This window comes from Carlito syrichta, unplaced genomic scaffold (assembly GCF_000164805.1).
Source record: "Carlito syrichta isolate Samal-C Ts95f unplaced genomic scaffold, Tarsius_syrichta-2.0.1 Scaffold305745, whole genome shotgun sequence".
Lineage (NCBI taxonomy): Eukaryota > Metazoa > Chordata > Mammalia > Primates > Tarsiidae > Carlito > Carlito syrichta.
The window spans coordinates 233,518-252,759 of NW_007249841.1; positions in this window are offsets into that span (position 1 = coordinate 233,518).

Sequence of the window (19,242 nt, forward strand, 5' to 3'; positions counted from 1 at the left end):
TGAGGTCTCAATGTTATTGCCCATGCTGGTCTTAAACTCCTGGGCTCAGGCAATTCTCCCACCCTGGCCTCTCAAAGTGCTGGGATTACAGGTATGAGCCACTGCGCCCAGCTCCACTATGTATATTTACATATGCAGACAAAATTTCCACTTAACTTCATTTCAGCAAAAAGACAATTCCACCCCCTCCCTGCCCCCAGAGTCTCCCAGTCCAGTTGGTTTCCTCCCAGAATCATGGGCTTCTCGCATGCACTATCTTATTCTTTGTCAGTCTGTATTGTAGTCATCTCTTCTGCCTGTCCCCTGCCTTGTACCCTCCTGAGGGAAGGACGTCTGGTCCTTGGAAGAGAGCCCAGAACATCAGAATTGCATGTGGGATGAATGCATGCTACCTGAGTGAACTTCATACCTTTATGAAGGATTATTAATTTGCATTTTTAAGTATACACATAAAACAACAATTTTAAAATGAATTATTTCACTTGGCCACATTTTGCTAGAAATACATAAGTCATGGTTTAGAGACAAGGTACAGATAACAGCTCTGTGTTTTTATATGTTAGTTACTTAATAACTGCGTGTACCTGGTTATCCAAAATCCCACTGCACACGCTGGGTACACTGAGGCCTCAGCAGTGTGTGGCAAAGTCTAGGTACAGTCCAAAGACCAGAGGAAAGGAAAAGGAGGGAGAGCAAAGTTGTGAAGTGTCCTCTTTGTAGACAAACAGTGTGTGACCTGCTAAATCCATCCAGCTGCATAAAAACCCAGTGAGGTAGGTGTTATACTTCCATTTGACAGACAAAGTCATTGAAGCTCAGAAAGGTTACATAATTTTCTCAAGACCACACAACCAATACACATGACCCCAAGAATCCAGAACATTCTATTCATCCTTCATGATAGTTTGGGGGTGGAAAAAGATACATGAAGGCATTGTGGGAACTAGTGAAGAAAGGAGCATTTGAGATAAGGCAGGTGAGACATTCTGAATATGTAAGGAATTTAGTGTGTGTGTGTGTGTGTGTGTGTGTGTGTGTGTGTGTGTGTGTGTGTGTGTGTATGTGTGTGTAAGACAGAGAGAGAGAGAGAGAGAGAGACAGAGAAAGAGGGAGAGAGGGAGGAAGGGAGGGAGAGAGAGAGAGGGAGAGAGAGAGAGACTCATTGTGGAAGGGCTGTTTTATAAGAACAGGTTCTGTGAAGTTTCCTGATGTCAACCAGTAGCTAAGCCACTTGGAGGAAGAAGGGTTTACTCGAATCATTGCTCCGATTGTTTTGATAATTCATCAAAATCATCTAAGAAAGTTTCCAATGGCAAGCAAACCATGAAAAAAATGAATGTTCTACGGCTACATGTAGGAGGAAATGCCTGAGCTTGCCATCTTGTTTCCTTTTTAGGATATGTATTTAGTGATGCCATCTGTTTCCGAGGCAGGACTAGAGAAAGGTTGCTCTGACTAGACCTTGTGCAGTTTCCAATCAGAAAATATATCTTCAGCTTTTGCTGAGGTGAGTGGATTGCCTGAGCCTGTGGGTTCGAGACTCGCCTGGGCAGAGAGACCTCATCTCTACAATAAATCAAAAAATCAGCCGGGCATGGTAGCTTGCGCCTGTAATTCCGGCTACTCGGAAGGCTGAGGCAGAAGGATCGCCGGAGCCCCGCAGGTCGAGGCTGTGGTGGCCGGGAGCGGCCACTGCACTCCAGTCTGGGTGACAGAGTGAGACTCCGACTCGAAAAATAAAAAAATTAAAAAAATTAAAAAAGAAGCCATGCATATTCATGACAATGCAGCTAATTATTGTAAACTAAAGTTTAAATTTGATAGTTCTCTTTTTAAAGTTATAATAGCCTTCATGAAGTTTATTTACATTGGCATTACAATGTTTAGAAATGGTAGTGTGCTCTTTGTATTAGTATATCTCATTTTACTGCTACAACAAACCTGTAAGGTATTATTATGACTATTCCATGGAAACCAAAACCATTCCATGGAATCCAAACCCCAGAGCTAGTAAGTGGAGCTGAGAGTCAAATTCAGGCCCATGACTCGTGACTCCAAAAGCTGTATGTTTAAGCCCAGCGTGTTGTCTCAGAAAGCACCCCCAAAGTGGGCAGCAATGGTTGGCATAAAAGAGGCTTGGGCAAAGTGAACACTAAGAACAAAAGACTCTTTCACATTCAACAGTGGGTAGTTTTCTGAAAACACTAACTCCCCAAGGAGCACTATCAACATGAAAATACTAAGGACATCCATAGAAGTTGAATACTTTTATAAACAATAGATCCAAATCAGGTGATTAAAAGAAAATTTTAAGAGGAAATTCCTTAGATGTGAGGGGCAATCATATTATATTTTTATAATGTAAATGTTTCTTTTAAAATATGTTTTTAGAGATGGGGTCTCACTATGTTGCCCAGGCTGGCCTTGAACTCCTGGGCTCAAGTGATCCTACTACCTCAGCCTCCCAAAGTGTTAGGATTACAGGTGTGAGCCATCACACCCAACCAATAATAATATTATAAAAAGTAACAATGGTCACTATCATGTTTGCATTTATATGGTAAAGTGCAAGGGAATGTACAGTTTCATCCAACTTAAAGTTGAGGAGATTGAGTCACAGTTGGTGAAAAGCGTTTCTCCATCTATTCTTTGCTGTCACTGTTAATGGTACATTGCTGACAGAGGTGATTTGACCTCATTCTTCATGTTTTTACCATCCACGTGACAAAAACCCTGTGGTGTTTTGAAGTCAGGTAGGCCTCAGTGTAGAGTTGTACGTTACAAAAACAGAACATTCTGTTAAATTTGAATTTCAGATAAATGATATGTTTTGTCTTTGTTTCCATTTGTGTATCCACCTTCAATAATGATATGCTATGAAAAACCTTAGCACCAGCAGTCATTCTAAAGGGAAGACACTTGCAGGTGTCTGGTCATATAAGCTACTGATAAAAATTCACAGCATTTGGTCATGGCAATAATACCTTTTTAGCATAAGTTTGTCTCATGCACGATTTGAGCCATACTTTCATTGTAGCACTATTCACTATAGCAAAAACATGGAACCAACCCAGACGCCCATCGAAAGTGGACTGGATAGAAAAAAATGTGGTACATATACATGATGGAATACTACGCAGCCATAAAAAAAGAACAAAATCATGACCTTCTTAGCAATACGGATGCCCTGGAGATCATCATACTAAGTGAACCATCACAGAAACAAAGAACTGAATATCACATGTTCTCACACATAAGTGGATCCTGATCACTGGACCCATGAGCACAAGGGTGGGATTGGCAGACACTGGAGACTGCTGGGCTGAGGGAGGAAGAAGGACGGGGACACGTGACAACATAAAGGGTACCTGGTCCACTACCAGGGGAGGAGGGCCAGCTGGAAGTCCAGACTTCACCTGCATGCAACTTACTTATAGAGCAAATCCTCATGTATACCCCACAACTCTAAAATGTAAAAAAAAAATAAAATAAATGTTTGAGACACTGTATTTTTACTTTTATTTGCCATATCTGGCAACTCCCACTGGGTATGCATCTCAGTTGACCCTGACACAGCAGCAACTGCCATCAGGACCTCGGACAAATGTCTGTGTCCCTTAGCCTTCATGTTCTCTGCATAAATAATGTAGATGCCTTATCTTCTTCCCAGGGTGGTATTGGTTAAGTTCCCACCCCTCTTGAGAATCTCTTTGTGTTTCTATTGATGACATTTTCCTTTATACCTGTGACTTTAATGTTACTTGTCATTTCATGTTTCTCGAAAGGTTTATACAATTAACTTCAGAGAGATAGGTTTAAGACACTGCCATGTTATTCAAGCGAAGGGCTCATGTTCCTAAGTAGATGATGAAGCTTTTCACATTAAGGGACTGATGCCATAGCATTTTGGCATAGAGCTAAGTTGTAACACAAGTGATCACATTGGTTAAGTTGGGAAAGTTTGTAATAAAAATGAGTTTATCTAAAACATGCTTAGTCGCTGCTTAAAGGGTGTGTGTTTAAGTACAAGACTGCAAAAAGCTAAATAAAAATGGTGTATTTGATAACATACTGATTTATCAGTGAGTTGAAAGAAGGCAATAAAATGCAAATGATGGTGATTTACTTCATTTGTAAAGTCAAATGGAGGTAAACACAGATTTTCTGGAAGTTATATTAGTAATACAAATTTAGTCATAAAAATATTAATACACTTTAATCTCGTAGTTTAATTTACAAGTAAACACTAAATAATCACAGATATATATATGTATATATATATACACTTATATGTGTGTGTGTATATATATTTTCTTAAGTCATTATATATATTGCATATATATTACATATATATATAAAATGACTTAAGAATAAAAACATTCATTTTGAAATTCTTTAGACCACAGGAGAAAATTGCCCAATGATAGAAAAACAGTAAATAAATTAAAGTATAATAAAATATGATAGAATTTCATATAATCTTTAAAAAGATGTATTAGATAGAAATTTAGTAATATAAAAATTATCATAGTATAATGTAAATACAAGTCAGAATGATTTTATTGAAAAATATAATGGTAGGTATCGTGAAACTATTAATATTGGTTATCCCCAAGTGATAAGAATATGTTTCCATTTTCTTTCGTTCTGTAATACCAAAATTTTAGAAAGCATGTTTTTACTTTATAATGAGAAATAGAAAATTATTTACCAAATTCTGGAACACAAAAGTCAGTTTTCTTAAGTACTCAGGACTCCCCTAATTTTCTCTGCCAGGTGTCTTAGGGTGTCTCCTCCCTCCATTCTCCCTCCATGTATGTTTTATTTAGAAAGAAACAATTATTGTCATGTTTATTTTTATAAATTTTAAAATGATCCTAGCTATCCCACTGGGAGCTGTGGTTATTTAACTGAGGCCACACATGTTACTGGGTTAAGGGTTAAATATTCAGCAGGAAAAAATACTGCAAGTACTGGAAAAGGAATGATGTATTTCTAGGGCTGATAGATTGAAATCAAGGCAATTTTGCTAAGTGGATGCAGGATTTACTTCATGTCATTCTGGTTTTCAGCCATAAGCAAAAGTTTTGTGAGTATGTAGACTGTCTAATGTTGCAGAAAAATTCTTAGGGAAGTTTACTTTTAAGTCATTAAAATGCCCTGAGACACAAACATGCATATTAAGATGATCTTTGCATATCTAAAGTATGAATTATTCTTTCTGGCAAGCTCAACTTTGTCCTATTTTCTTTCATTTTTTTTTGAGTAGGAGTCTCACTCTGTTGCCCAGGCTGGAGTGCAGCAGCATACTCACAGCCACCGCAGCCTCGACCTGCTCGGCTCAGGTGATCCTTTTGACTCAGCCTTCCAAGTAGCTGAAACTACAGGCACATGCCACCATGCCTGGCTAATTTTTTTATTTATTGTAGAGACAAGGTCTTGCCAAGTTGTCCAGGTTGGTCTCGAACCCCTGGGCTCAGGCAGTCCTCTCACCTCCTCCTCCCAAAGTGCTGGGATTACAGGTATGAGCCACTGCTCCTGACCCCTATTTTATTTCTTGACCAAATATATTTCTGCTATGCAATTCTTCCACAAAATACACATTTAAAAGATCAATAAGGCTGGGTGTGTTGGCTCAAGCCTGTAATCCCAGCACTTTGGGAGGCTAAGGTGAGAGGATTGCCTGAGCCTGTGGGTTCAAGATCAGCCTGGACAACATGGTGCAACCTTGTCTCTACAATAAATTTTAAAAAAATTAGTGGGGCATGGTAGCATGTCCATAGTTCCGGCTACTTAGAAGGCTAAGGTGGAAGAATGGCCTAAGCCCAGCGATGCTGGGGTGGCCGTGAGCGTGCCACTGCTCTTCAGTCTGGACGATGGAGTGAGATTCCAACTAAACAACAACAACAACAAAAAAATCAATGAGTGGCCAAGGGCACCCTATTTATTTTGCGTATGACGGCACTCTATTTGAAAATTTAACCATACTGTGTAAAAACGTAGACTTTTTTTTTCAAGACTTTTTTTTCAACTCTGGGTGACATCAGCAGTATGATTTACTAGGCATAAAATTCATCAGGCAATATTACCTTTGGTTTGACTTCAAGTTTTTTGTGAGTCGTAGCTCTGAGAAACCCCCTTATATTCCTAACTGTCATACATATTAATAAGCTCAGGTTCAAGCAAAGGATAATGGCGATTTGGTGGCTGTTATTTTCATCCATGTATAAATCCGCAAATCCAGTGCAGGGTCATGAAAATCCTCCTCTGACAATGCCGTGTGGGACTGTTTCTTTCCCTGGGAATGATTTAGAAAACTCGCTACTTGTGCATGTCTAAGGAAAGGGGAAGTAACCCAGCATATTTATCACTTTTTTAAAAGTTTGGGCCTGGAATGTGACAATGTCAAGACTTACAATATTTCCCAGCTTGTTCTGGATACACCACTGACTTCCACTTCCAGAAGACACAGACACATTAAAACAACCAAAGGTAAGAACTCAGTGGTACTTACAGATATGCTTATTCACATATGCTTATACATGTTTTGGTTCATTAAAGTGTCAGCTTTCGCTTTGTTTTTCATGTTACATGTTTTCTAGACATAGCTAATGAGGGTATTTTTATTAAATTCTCTATATTTTGACAGAAAAGCGAATGTTCTACTAAAATACAATTTAAATTTTAAAATAGCAGTAAATAAAAGCCAATCTGAGTATCACAACATAGTAAATGCTGCCTACCTTTTGCAAATTTTAATTTCGTTTTTAGAAGTCAAAAACAATAACTTTGGCAGATGCTTTTTCTCCCAACAGAAGTATTGTATACTAATTTTTCTTTCAGTCTAAAATATTTGGGAATAGAACACTATCAAACTGATATAAATCTTAAAGAATTAATTCCTAAAAATATGAGCTCCCCACTCATTGGCAACTTCTTAAGTGTTGAGTATTTTATTGACATGATAATAACAATCTGTCAACCTCCTTTCAGAGATGAATAAGTGGTTGAAAGGATTAAATGGCTTACCCAAGGACACATTTCTATTATATGCAGGAGCTAGAATTTAAATCACCTTGCCTTTTTAAAACTCTCAGTGATAAGCATGTATATTTTATTTGGAAAGAAACAATTACTGTCACATTTATTTTTATACATTTAAAAACACTCCTAGCTTCTTGGGTGTTGAAGTGAGAGGATTACTTGAACCCAGGGGTTGGAGGCTGCCGTGAGCTATGATTGCACTAGGGTACTGCAGCCTGGGTGACAGGGTGAGAACTTGTCTCTAAGCAAACAACACGAACCAAATGCTGTATTTATCATTTCTATTGTGTCAAGATTACATGTTTTAAAATATCAATGATTTCATTTTATGTTAGAAAGTTAGACTCTATTAAGCAAAGTTTAAAATGTTTCTGTCAAAAGACACATCTTACAATTGACTTTTTACATTTTGCCCTTTTAAAAAATATATCCCAGCCGGGCTCGGTGGCTCAGCCTGTAATCCCGCGCCTTTGGGAGGCTGAGGTGAATGGATTGCCTGAGCCCGCGGGTTTGAGACCCGCCTGGGCAGCGAGATCTCATCTCTACAATAAATCAAAAAATCAGCCGGGCGTGGTAGCGCATGCCTGTAATTCCGGCTACTCAGAAGGCTGAGGAGGAAGGATCGCCGGAGCCCAGCAGGTCGAGGCTGCAGTGGGTGGGAGCGGCCACTGCACTCCAGTCTGGGTGACAGAGTGAGACTCCAACTCAAAAAAAAAAAAAAAAAAAAGTATATATATATATATATATATATATATATATATATATATATATATATATATCCCTCCGTCAATTTGTTCTAATACACTCATTCACTCAGCTATGACCCATAAACACCGCTTACTTGCTCACTCATGACCTTGTTACATCAAGCCAGCAAATAAGCGAGGGTGGGCAGTGAATGCCAGGATGCACATGTAATTTAAAGGCCTAATATTTACTGACTGTACCAAATGTCCCATGGAAAACACACCCCCTTTTCTCCAATCTGGGAGAAATTTTTCACAGTTGTTCATAAAATAATATAAATATTGTTCGCAAAAATAATCTTGGTGAAGCCAAAAAGTGTACAGACCACATTCTATGTCAAGTAAAAGTAGAAGTTAAGAAGACAAGTGTAAATTAAGGACCCCATCCCTTATCAATGAAAAGAGAAAAAGGGAAAGGGGAAAAAAAAATCCTCAAATTGTTCTTTAATGGACGATAACAACAAAACAGCTATTGTAGACTGTTGCATTTTCATAGAGGTAAAATTCAAATTTAAGTTATGAAGTTAACGTGCTAAAAACTAAAAAGTTTGGGTAAAATAAGCTATTTTCTAAAAAAAGTCTAGATTTAAATTAATTATAAACTTAATTATAGACTAAAAACTATGGGTCAAATTGCAAAAGAAGTGTCCAAGAACCACCTTTGAAAGAACCCCACTACACCCTAAATATTTTGATTTATTCATTTATTCAACACATGCTTACTTAGTACCTACTGTAATACTGGGCACCATCCTAGGCAGAAGCTTTCCTTTGTTCCCTGGTGTATCCTGCCAATAGGTCAAAGGAGCGAAGCCACATGATGCAGTGGTCATTTATTTTGGTGCTATTACGTGATAGCCAGACCATCGTATTTTAAATTTTGACAGTGGCACTGACCAGACTTTCCACAGCTGGTCCTTTCCTACTTCTCCTTAGAGATGAGCAGTCACACCCCTGTCATCAGCAGATGACCACTGTGCCAAGAATTTGAATGATGCTAACACAGCTGCTCTATAGCTTGGTACAAGTGCTCATGGTCGTAACTAACAGTTCATGAAAGTCATCTTTCCAAAGTACAAGTCAGCTTGAGCTTTAAAAATATTTATGACTTTATTTGATGGAGAGGTAATTTATTAAGTTCAACAATATATTCTTGATAAGATAGAAAGTTAGTAGTAAAAGAAGACTTTAACACAACAATGAAAATTTATCTGAAATCAACAGGCAAAAATAGAAATTCTAGAGACTGAAATAAGATAATTATTTAACATTGTTTTATTGGTTTTATCTTTTTATTTTAAGTGTTCTTTCTCAGTATCTTTAACATTGGTCTAAAACATCTACCGGCACAATAAAACAAGAAAAAGAAATAAGATACATATTTTGAACAGATAAATTTTTTGGTTTTTAAAAGTGTTTTTAGTTATTATCTTATTATTTATTTGGCTATTCGAATAGATTTTAAACAGATAAAATTATCATTACTTGTGTATAATATGATTGTCTACCCAGAAAACCCAAATGTATCAATTTGAAATCTATTAAAATTGATAAGAAGCTCATTAAGATAAAAGCTACAAATGAAATATATACATTAATGACTTTTTTCTAGACCAATAATAGCTAGTAAGACAATATAATAAAAAACAAATTTCATTTAGAAACAAAATAATTAAATACATAGAGTGCATTTAGTAAGAAATGTTCATAGCTTATTTAATAAAATTGCAAAGATTTATAAAGCAAATTTTGAGAATCCATTAATAGAGAAGAAATCCCTTGGCACGTGATAAAAATGTCATATGTTAGCATGTGAATTCTCCCAAAATTAATCCATACATTTAATAAAATCTCTCTTTAAAGCATGTAGTGGGTTTTAGTAGGAACTTGATAAAATTATTCTCAAGGCAACAGGCAATAATGAATGTATGCTCTGTACTATCATAGGAATAAACAGTCATTAAATAGAAATTAAAAAGTTATTTCAATACAGTCATTAAGGTGATGAGTGTAGATGTATTTTGTATCACTTGATTGAACACACACGTAGGGTTTGTGCAATAAAATGAATTTTAAAAGTTAAAAAATATTGTTTCTTATGTGCCAGGCACTTGTACAGTGCACTTGTATGAAGGGAAAAGAGAATAGTAATGTCTGGTGTTATGGGCTAAACTATGTACCCCTCAAAATTCACATGTTGAAGCCCTAACCCCAAGTACCTCTGAATATGACTGTATTTGAAGACAGGACTTTCAAAGAGATGATTAAATCAAAATAAGGCCATTAGGGTGAACTGAATCCAGTGACTGGTGTTCTTATAGGAAGAGAAGGTGTGAGACACGAAAACTAGAACTTTTTGATACCGGCCTCAAGTCTGGCAGGAGAGACATAGATGACTGGCAATGAAACAGCAAATCAGGATGGGCTTTCTGTGTTTTGGGAGTGCTGACGAACCAGGGCATCCATTCTAACGCCTGCCCTATAAGCCTGCTAGCATGGTCATAGCACAGTACCACAGACTTGATGGTTTGAACAATAGAAATGGACTCCTTACTGTTCCAGTGACTAGAAATCCAAGGTCAAGGTGTGAGCTTGGTTTCTCCAGAGATCTCTCTCCTTGGCTTGCAGATGGTCGGTTTTTTGCTTCATCCACACAGTCATTTCTCTGTGCGCACCATGTCTCCTGTCTCATCCTGTGTCCACATCTTCTCTTCCTATAAGGACACCAGTCAGACTGGATTCAGCTCACCATAATGGCCTTATTTTGACTTAATCATCTCTTTGAAAGTCCTGTCTCCAAATAGTCATATTCAGTGGTACTAGGGGTTAGGGCTTCAACATGTGAATTTTGAGTGGGGACATAGTTTAGCCTATAACACCAGTCATTAGAAATACTCACTTTCCCCTTTATTCTTCACCTTTTCCTCTGCCAATAAGGCTCATTTCCTCTCCCATCTGGCAACCTTCTCCTCATCCTTCAACATGCAATCACATATCCCCTGCTTTGGGAAGCTCTTTGGGATTCTTTCAGCTCTAGCAGGGTTGGCATCTGCACACACGATATTGTCATATTGGACTTTCATTGCTTCCAGGTTGCTCTTATTAACTTCTGTAGGGTTGGAACATTCTTAGGTCAACATTCTTTCCTTTCTCCCCTTCACATCTTAGTGCTGCTTCTGTCGTGAATATGCAACAAATGCTAAGAGAAAAAAATATCGATTAGGAATAGATTGTATTATATACTACCTGCAGATTGTTTGCAGGTCAAAGAATCAGTACTTTAAATGTGCCCCTTTGGGGTTAAGGTATACACTGGTAAGAGAAGTAGGAAAAAAAATAATGCTAAATGTTGAACACTCATGGTGTCTAATGAAAATCTCTGCCAAGTTAAAGTCCAGGGAACTCCCATACTGGGGCCTAATTCTCTGCCTTTTTATGTATTTACTCACCTTTATAGTCGCCATCAAAAAGTTTACGTTTTGTCTTGTCTCTGGGATATAAAAAGAAACAAAGTGACTGGGCTCAGTGGCTCAGTCTGTAATCCCAGCACTTTGGGAGGCTGAGGTGAGTGGATTGCCTGAACCCGCGGGTTCGAGACCAGCCTGGGCAACTTGGTAAGACCTCATCTCTATAATAAATAAAAAATTGGTGGGGTATGGTAGCGTGTGCCTGTAGTTCTGGCTACTTGGAAGGCTGAAGTGGAAGGATCGCTGGAATCCAGCAGGCCAACGTTGGGGTGGTTGTGAGCGAGCCACTGCACTCCGGCCTGGGCGATGGTGTGAGACACCAACTCAAAAAAAAACCATGGATCAAAATAAGTTCCCTGCCCTTAAGAAGTCTACACTGGTAAACGTAGATGTGTATATAAAAATGTAAATGCTTAAGGTTAAATAAGTGACTTAAAATACAGGCATTTCCTGCAATAGAGGGGGAAACCACAGCAGATTTTATGGAAGATGGAACCTTGAACTTTCAAGTTTCCAAAACACCTGTCATCAGCATGGATTTCTGGAGAATTCCATGGCAGAACAGAGATTGGTGTGACGTCCCCTAACACAAAAGTCCAGGGTACCTCAGTTAGTCAGAATTTATTAATTGCTATAATCAAATATTCAGAATTCTGCTTAATTTCTCATTTATTCAATGGAGATGGAGGATTAGGAAGGAGGACACAGTAAGTTCTCCAAGCACTGTGCAAAGTCTTTGTTCTTAGTCTTGGCTTATGTGACATACTGATTTTAAAGAAAATTTTTGATAAGGAAGGTTCTTGTGATGACTCAGGATCATACTTAATATGTATGTTTTATAGGTATAATCAATGCTTTGTATATACTTAACAAATACTTTTGGCAGATATTCCCATTCTACGAACTGGAATTACAATATAACAAAACAGAATAACAAAAATCTTGCTCTTTTAATGCTTACATTTTCTGGCATTTAAAACACTCTATTGTATCATGTTGTGCTCTTATAAAACGTTTTGGTAAAACAAAGGAGAACTGGGAGATACATTTGATCACTTGATAGTTTAGTTCATTGGTTTTTGGTTAATTGAGTATTGTATTTTATAATGGATGCTATGTAAGTTTTCTGTGGATTGTGAATATGATGGTAATGATTATGACAATAACAATTTCCTTGGCAAAATTGCTTCTTCCTGAGCAAGTATTGGGTTTTATTTATAAGCTGATAACAAGTGATTGGGCAAGGGTCACAGGGCCCTGTGTTTGCTGAGCAAATACAACAGCAGTGTTTGGTCAGTTCTGTTTCAGTTTCTCATGAGAATTACAGCTGGCTTATGAGCCTATAAAGGTAATTATTTTCTTTAATAGTTGTTTTAACGATTTTGACTTCTCAAAGCGATAATTTGGTAGGAGAGGGATTAGAGCAAGAAGATTATTTTAATCATTTTAATTTTGTCTCCTTGAGAAAGTTGATGATTCTCTCTCTCTCTCTGATATTGTGCTCTTATCAACCTATATTTGTATAACTCTTCACCCCCTTCAATATTGTTTTGTATATATTTCTCATGAGCTCCCATAGAGGCTCATGACAATAGGCAGGGGAGGTATTATCATCTCGACTTTACGGAAGAGAGGAGCCTGAAATTCAGAAAGACCTCTGCCAAAGTTTCACAGGCAACCATGTGAAAGGCTGGGACTGGAACCACGTCAGTGGCGAGTGAGTGATTACTCCTTCGAGGCCTGGCTGCCCCCTGCTGCCAAGCCGGCCTTGCCCATTCTGGACAGTTATACAAGTCCTCGGACATTGTTCAATGTCAAGAAACAGACTCAGCTCTGCAATCAAATACTGAGATCTGGCAAGGACTGGGAAACTTTATTAGTGAAAACATTCATTCCTTTATTTATTTTTAGTGTGCTGTACAAGAGATCTCCAGTTCTTTTTCCTCCAATCTAACAGAAACTTTGTACCCTTTGACCAACAAGTATCTTTCCAAAACCAGAAAATATTATTTTAAGGCAAAGGTGCTGATTAATAGCATCTCCTTTTAAATATACTCCTTTTTTTTTCTCATCAAAGGATATATTAAGAGAAGACACAGATGAACACAAAGAAGAAAACAAAAATGCTGATGACCCCACCACTAAAAATGTAGCATGTTTTAACATGAAAATACTCATCCTTTCTTGGCATATAGACACAATTTTTCATAAAATGATTTGGTACTAGAAATATTGCTTGACACCCTGCTTTGTCCTCTTAACAGTACCTCATGAACATTTCTTTGAGTTGTTCAATAGCATTCTTCTGAGAAAAAATATTAAAATTCATTCTTTTATTATAAAATCAACATGTGCTCATTGCATAAAATTCAAGTAATACAAAAGTGCATAATCCTAGTCTCCAGAGGTAGCTATGTAGTTTAGTGCATATTGTTCTGCACTTTTAAAAAAATAAAACCTGAATTTTAATGGTTGCATCAGTGGATTAAGTCTCTTATTTAGAAAAACTTTGAACTAATGGAAAAGAGAGTTTTATTTATTTATTTGAGTCGGGGTCTTGCTGGACTGTAGTGGCATGATCACAGCTCATTGCAGCCTCGACCTCCTGGGCTCAAGTGATCCTCCCACCTCAGCTTCCTGAGTAGGTGGAACTACAGATCTGCACCACCATCTCTAGCTAATTTTTCTTTCTTTTCTTTTCTTTTTTCTTTTTGTAGAGATGAGGTCTTTCTATGTTGCCTAAGCTGATCTTGAACTCCTGGGCTCATGCAACCCTCCCACGTCAGTCTCCCAGAGTGCTGGGATTATAGGCGTGAGCCACAGTACCTAGCCTCATTTCTTTTTTTAATGGTGCATATTTCTAATTTCAATATAACAGTAATGTATAAATCACAAATAAATAATTTATAGCAATCTTTAGCAGCATTGAAACTAATTATCTGGAAACCGCTAACATACAGGAAACCTTGTACATGGCAAATCATCTTTGGCCATCTTCAAGTAATACTTAAGTGGTATGGGTGCTCTGTCTGTCTGTATAATGTGTTAGCCTTTTAAACGGGATTCCTCAATTCAGTTTTCAATTTTATCCAGAAGTAGCTTACTGCTTGGGTGACATAATGTACCCTATGTATAAATCACAACCTAGTTGTGATGATATTTAAGTGAGATTATAGAGTGAAATTCCTACATAAGCCATAAACTGGTAAACAAATATTTGTTGCTAAATGACTTATGGGGTTTACAGGCTAGTAAAGTACACAGATAACTTTAATAGGTGGCAGAATTTTATGCTTACTTCAGAAAGGTGAAATTAAAGTTCATTTAAAAGTCAGAGAACCCGTGGTGCATAGTTACTTGTGGGATCATAATAATACCTGATGCCTTGCTGGCATTTGTTAAATATAAGTTAAATACTGAACGAATAAAATAACACAACCCCCCAAATCGGGCCCAGAATATAAACATGTAATTCGTAGAGAGAAAATCCAGATGGCTAATAAACCCACAAGTTTGTCTAATTTCACTAGCGAACGCAAATCAAAAACCCAGCGCCAAACATTTTCACTCATCAGATCAATAAAAACTTTAAAATCTCACAGTAGTAAATGTTGGCCAGGGTGTGGAGAAATTGCACTCTCCTATGGGTCTAGCAATGTAAAATGGTACAGCAGCACTGGGCAGCAATTTGACTGACTTCAGTAAATTAAATCTACCAGCAGCAGCTCCACTTCTGGGTACACACGAGACCCACTCTTGCTCAGGTGTCTAGGGAGACATGCCAAGGACTTTCATTGCAGCACTGAATAATAGCAAAAAAATGAAAACAACCACTTTTTCATTAATAGAAAGGGCCTAAAAATAGAAAAGGGGAACAAAATATGGGGCATTTATAGGCTAGAATATTAACAAATGACATTATAAAATGAAATTGATCTGTGTATATTAACATGAATAATTTTCAAAACAATTGTGAGGGGAAGAAAAGCAAGTTGGCCGTGTGTGGTGGCTCACACCGATAATCCCAGCAGTTTGGGGGACCAAGGTGAGAGGACTGCTTGAGCCCATGGGTTCAAGAACAGCCTGGGCAACATGGCGAAACCTTGTCTCTACAATAAATAAAAAATTAGCGGGGAATAGTGGTGCATGCCTGTAGTTCCAGCTACTTGAAAGGCTGAGGCAGAAGGATCACCTGAGCCTAGCAGGTCAAGGCTCTGGTGGCTGTGAGCATGCCACTGCACTCCAGCTTGGGCGACAGTGTGAGACTCCAACTCAGAAAAAAGAGGAAAAAAAAGCAAGTTGAAGAATAACGGAATGATGCACAGAAGAAGATACTGCTTTATAAGCAGAAAATGCATGTCCCAAATGACACATTGGTCATGGATGTTTCTGGAGGTGTGTCAAGGATGGGCAGTGTGTAAAAAGAAGGACTCACATTGAACTTACATGGTAGTTGCTTCTAGGAAGAGTGGGGAGGAGAGTGGGACCAAGAGGTGGTGTTAAAGAGCTTTAACTTCAGATGAGATTGGAAACATTCAGGGTGGTATGACGGGAGACTAAAACAAGGGCTTTCACTTTAGGTACAAAGTTTTATTTTTTTTCATATGCCACGAAAGGACTGGGATCCCATTTGACCAGAGTCAATGCTTGCTAATTCCTGGTGGTAGAAATGTGGATGATGTGACTTTTATACATTTAGAAATGGGGACCACTATATGCATCCATTAAGTGACTAATTTGCATGAGACAGGATTCAAATTGTTCAAAAGACATGCAGGGAAAATTATTCCCTCTTCCACTCTGATTGCCCAGTCCCACAGATCCTCTTCCTCAAGGCAGGCAATTACTGTTACCACATTCTTGCTACATTTTTTCAGATATATATGTATTGTATGTGTATGTGTGTGTGTGTTTGTGTGTGTGTGTGTGTGTGTGTGTGTGTGTGTGAATATATATCCTTTTTTCCTGCAAATAGTAGCATTCTGTGTATTTTTTAAAAAAAACTTATTTTAAAGATGTGGGGCACCATTCGGGGTTAGGTATACAAGTGATCATTGTACAGGAAAAGTTTGGACCCTACTTTGGTCCCTACTTCACCTGTTTGAGATCAGGTACTCTTAGTGATGAAGTGTGTCCTTTTCTCCCCTGGTAGTGCTCCACTACTGCCAATCTCTTTCTTATAGTATTATGATAAATGTTCAGGGTCCACTTATGAGTGAGAACATAAGGTACTCTGTTCTTTGTTTCTGTGATAGATCACTGAGTATAATAGACTCTAAATCCATTCAAGTTGCTGCTAAGTTCATAATTTTGTCCTTATTTATGGCTGTGTAATATTCCATCATGTATATGTATCACACTTTAAAAAAATCCAGTCCTCTGCCTGGGCAGGCGAGACCTCATCTCTACAATAAATAAAAAAAATTAGCCGGGCATGGTAGTGTGCGCCTGTAGTTCCAGCTACTTGGAAGGCTGAGGCAGAAGGATCGCCAGAGCCCAGCAGGTCGAGGCTGCGGTGGCCGGGAGCGGCCACTGCACTCCAGTTTGGGTGACAGTGAGACTCCAACTCAAAAAATAAAAAAATAAAAAATAAAAATCCAATCCTCTTTCAATGGGCAGCATGGTTGGTTCTATGTTTTTGCTATCGTGAATAATGCTGCAATAAAAATGTGTGTGCAGTTATCTTTTTCATAGAGTGATTTGTATCCCTCTGGGTGTATTCTCAGGATGGGGATTGCTGGATTGTATGGAAGGTTGATTTTTAAGGAATTGCCACACTGTTTTCCACAGAGGTTGTACTAGTTTATACTCCCACCAGCAGTGTATAAGTGTTTCTTTTTTGCTGTATCTTTCCAGAATCTGTTGTTTTTTGAGTTATTGATTATGGCCATCCTGACTGGAGTTAGGTGGTATCTCAGTGTGGTTTTAATTTGCATTTCTTTGATGACTAGTGAGGCTGAGCATTTTTTCACGTATCAGTTGGCTGCTTATATGTCTTCTTTTGAGAAGTGTTTATTCTTATCTTTTGCCCACTTTCTAAGCATTCTGTAGTTTTGAAGACTTTTCAATGCCTATTATATAGAAGTGCCTTGCTACCTTTTTTTTCCTTCCTTCCTTCCTTCCTTCCTTCCTTCCTTCCTTCCTTCCTTCCTTCTTTCCTTTCTCCCTCCTTTCCTCCCTCCCTCCTTCCCTCTCTCTCCCTTTCCTCTCTCTCTCTGTTTCTTTTTCTTTCTTTGAGTTGGGGTCTCATTCTGCTGCCTAGGCTGGAGTGCAGTGGCATGCCCACAGCCACTGCAGCCTCAACCTCCTGGGCTCAGGTGACCATTCTGCCTCACCTTCCAAGTACCTGGAACCACAGGCATGTGCCACCATGCTAATTTTTTGACTTATTGTAGAGATGAGGTCTCACCAAGTTTCCCAGGCTGGTCTCGAATCCCTAGGTTTAGGCAATCCTCTTGCCTCTGCCTCCCAAAGTGTGGGATTATAGGCATGAGCCACTGTACCCGACCATGCCTTGTAATTTTTTTAATGACTACATAGTATTTCATTCTATGGGGCATCTTTTTAGAAGGAACAAAACTATTTTTTAAAAGGTTAGAAAGGAAGGCAGAGGGAGAGAGGAAGGGAGGTTAAGACTCTAGCAGAAGAAATGATAATAACTCAGTAGACAAGGGTGAAATCTTGAAGGTTCTAGAACAGCATATGGTAATAGGCACTCCTTAAGAAGATTAACTTGGGAGTCCTTTCCAGCTTGCCTGTCTTCTCTATCCAGTCTAGAACATGTCATTTGTCACTGAGGAGTCTCTCACCATCTCCTTATGGCCCCATGACCTTCACCTGCCAGGTCTACCTAACCCCAGTGTCAAGACTGAAGAGCAAGCTTGGCTTACTCTAGTATCTGCCTTTCTTGGCTCTTTCTCGAGGAAACCACAGAGGGGGCCATTGTGAGGGGAACTCATAGCATCACAGCACCGTGTGCACTGGTGTCACTAGAGACCCTGCCGATGGCCTGCACCCTCCCACGAATTTCCACCCTGGCTTTCTCCTGTTGCCCGTGGTGGCTCTGGCATACCTGCCCACTGTCCCTACATTCTCACTGAGTTGGAAAGCTGGGAGTATCCCGCTTAGAATCTAAGGACTCTTCACTTTCTTTTGGGCGACAGAGCATTCCACAGTGACAGCCTCTGCTCTCCTCGCCACCTCTTCTGCTGTCTACTCCGGCGAGCCTTCTCTCTGCCCTCTGACCTGCTGGGTTAACCCACAGGTACCTGTTCCCTCACATGGCTGTATCTTGGTGCCTGCTACTCCTTTCACCTAGAATGTTCCATCAACAAGTGCTTGGATAAGTGCTTGCTCTTTGCCAGTATGTTCTGGTGTTTCAGGAAGCTTCAATCCATGTGCCCTGTGGGGGACCAGGTCCATCTCTTCCCTGTCCCCGTGGTACCCCTGGCCTCACCCTCTTCTAGGTGTTAGGTGTTGGCCTTTGGCCCCTCTGGGTCCCTTTCTGCCCCTTCTTCACTCTGTTCTCTGGAGGAGAAAGTGCCCTTTGCAGGTGTAGCTACACACCTTGTGGGATGATCCTGTACAGAGCCTGGCAGCAGGATTGTGATGTGGGAAGAGGGAGGGCAAGGAGTGGCATGTCCGGCTGTGGCCTTCCTGTGGGCTGCCTCATGAGACTGTGCTCCCTAAGGTGAGTTGCTGGTCCTCAGAGGTAGTCATTCTGCTTGACTCCCCCTCCTTCCAGTGCTGTGACGACTTCTCCTTCTTGCCATTAGAGACCAGTGGTGGTAACAGCTTGGCCACTTTTTGAGGGTGTGCGCGCAAGTCAGGGTCTCGTTCTGTTACCCAGGCTGGAGTGCAGTGGCACAACCATGGCTCAATGCAGCCTCGACCTCCTGGGATCAGGCAATCCAACCACCTCAGCCTCCTGAGTAGCTGGGACTACAGGTGCACGGCATTACACCCAGTTAGTTGTTTGATATATT